Source organism: Orbicella franksi, unplaced genomic scaffold (genome assembly GCF_964199315.1).
Source record: "Orbicella franksi unplaced genomic scaffold, jaOrbFran1.1 SCAFFOLD_672, whole genome shotgun sequence".
Lineage (NCBI taxonomy): Eukaryota > Metazoa > Cnidaria > Anthozoa > Scleractinia > Merulinidae > Orbicella > Orbicella franksi.
In genome coordinates this window covers 1-2500 of record NW_027671043.1, presented here as the reverse complement: position 1 = coordinate 2500, position 2500 = coordinate 1, and the positions used below count along the sequence as shown (strand labels likewise).

Sequence of the window (2500 nt, the reverse complement as noted above, 5' to 3'; positions counted from 1 at the left end):
TAAGGGGGGTGAGCTACACTATCTTAAAACTGGGCGTCGGTCCCCCTATTCTATAAGCACCCTTAAGATTTTCACCATTTTCAAAACTTTTTGCGGGAAACGATTGGCCAGCTCGAGTTACGTGCAGGCACCAAGTTTGGCGCTGTCACATCATCGTTAAGGGGGTGTTCTACACTATCTTAAAACTGGGCGTCGGTCCCCCTATTCTATAAGCACCCTTAAGGTTTTCACCATTTTCAAAACTTTTTGCGGGAAACGATTGGCCAGCTCGAGTTACGTGCAGGCGCCAAGTTTCGCGCTGTCACATCATCGTTAAGGGGGGTGAGCTACACTATCTTAAAACTGGGCGTCGGTCCCCCTATTCTATAAGCACCCTTAAGATTTTCACCATTTTCAAAACTTTTTGCGGGAAACAATTGGCCAGCTCGAGCTACGTGCAGGCACCAAGTTTGGCGCTGTCACATCATCGTTAAGGGGGGTGTGCTACACTATCTTAAAACTGGGCGTCGGTCCCCCTATTCTATAAGCACCCTTAAGATTTTCACCATTTTCAAAACTTTTTGCGGGAAACGATTGGCCAGCTCGAGTTACGTGCAGGCGCCAGATTTGGCGCTGTCACATCATCGTTAAGGGGGGTGTGCTACACTATCTTAAAACTGGGCGTCGGTCCCCCTATTCTATAGGCACCCTTAAGATTTTCACCATTTTCAAAACTTTTTGCGGGAAACGATTGGCCAGCTCCAGTTACGTGCAGGTGCCAGGTTTGGCGCTGTCACATCATCATTAAGAGGGCGTGTGTTCTACTAAATTAAAACAGGGTGTCGGTCCCCTATAGTATAAGCACCCTTAACATTTTCACCATTTTCAAAACTTTTTGCGGGAAACTATTGGCCAGCTTAAGTTACGTGCAGGCGCCAAGTTTAGCCAAGTTTAACCCTAACCTTCACCCTAACTCTTACCCTAACCCTAAACTCTAACCCTAGGGTTACCCTAACGCTAACCCTAAGTCCAAAAGGCTCCCCCACTCAAAAGCCAATAAAACAAAAACCAAAAAAGCAAAGCCCAATTGCCCAAACATCTTTCCAATCAAATTACGACAAGTCCACAAAGTAAACCGTCCGAAAGGGACCTGGCCCAAAAATTTCAAGCACTCCAAAAGGCTCCCCGAGTCAAACCATTTCAAACCAGAGGAGCCTTTCGGACTTACAAAAAATTTCCACTGCCAGCTCCCAAGCGAGGGGAGCCTTTTGGACTTTAAAAAAAAAATTCACAGTCACGTCCCAGACCAGACGTGGCCTCCTTTACATCACTCGGCTGCCACAAGCTAGCCCAAGCCTGCAGGCACCACTTCTTCCTTGGCACCCTCCGGCCAGTGGCAGACGAGGGGAGCCTTCTTGGACTTCAAGAAAAAAAAAGACATGTTTTTAACAAATCTTAGAACAAAGGCTTAATCTCAGAAGATCGTAGCAACAAGGCTACTCTACAACTTACAATACCCCGTTCTTTATTTAAGTCGTCTGCAAAGGATTTATCTCCAGAAACATTAGAATTTGCTATCGGTAGTGCCTTGGAGGTTCTTGTCCTCCTTGGCACCTTGGGACGCATGAGGACCGAAGTCCTCTATTCTGGTTCGCCTAAAGTTCTCTGGAGGTAATCATCGTTGCTTTCTAGCACGGATTCTGACTTAGAGGCGTTCAGTCATAATCCAACAGATGGTAGCTTCGCACCATTGGCTTTTCAGCCAAGTGCAAATGCCAATTGTCTGAATCTGCGGTTCCTCTCGTACTGAGCAGAATTACTATTGCAACAACACTTCATCAGTAGGGTAAAACTAACCTGTCTCACGACGGTCTAAACCCAGCTCACGTTCCCTATTGGTGGGTGAACAATCCATCACTTGGCGAATTCTGCTTCGCAATGATAGGAAGAGCCGACATCGAAGGATCAAAAAGCAACGTCGCTATGAACGCTTGGCTGCCACAAGCCAGTTATCCCTGTGGTAACTTTTCTGACACCTCTAGCTTAAAACTCCTAAAGACTAAAGGATCGATAGGCCACGCTTTCACGGTTTGTATTCATACTGAAAATCAAAATCAAGTGAGCTTTTACCCTTTTGTTCTACATGAGATTTCTGTTCTCATTGAGCTCACCTTAGGACACCTGCGTTATCATTTGACAGATGTGCCGCCCCAGCCAAACTCCCAACCTGACGGTGTCTTGGACTCGGATCGCCGCCCGCGAGCGGGCGGCTTAAGTCCAGAAAGTGAACCTTGCGGTTCGCCTCCGCTCCATCCAATAAGTAAAAAAAACGATAAGAGTAGTGGTATTTCACCGGCGCAGCGAACTGCTCCCACTTATTCTACACCTCTCATGTCTTTTCACAAGGTCAGACTAGAGTCAAGCTCAACAGGGTCTTCTTTCCCCGCTGATTTTACAAAGTCCGTTCCCTTTGCTGCGGTTTCGCTAGATAGTAGATAGGGACAGTGGGAATCTCGTTAAT

At 46.8% G+C, this 2500-nt stretch overlaps 1 pseudogene; it reads right to left on the bottom strand.

Annotated features, from left to right (window-relative positions):
• Positions 1–1427: 1427 nt before the first annotated feature.
• Positions 1428–2500, bottom strand: LOC145477043 (large subunit ribosomal RNA; annotated as a pseudogene; the record flags this gene model as incomplete).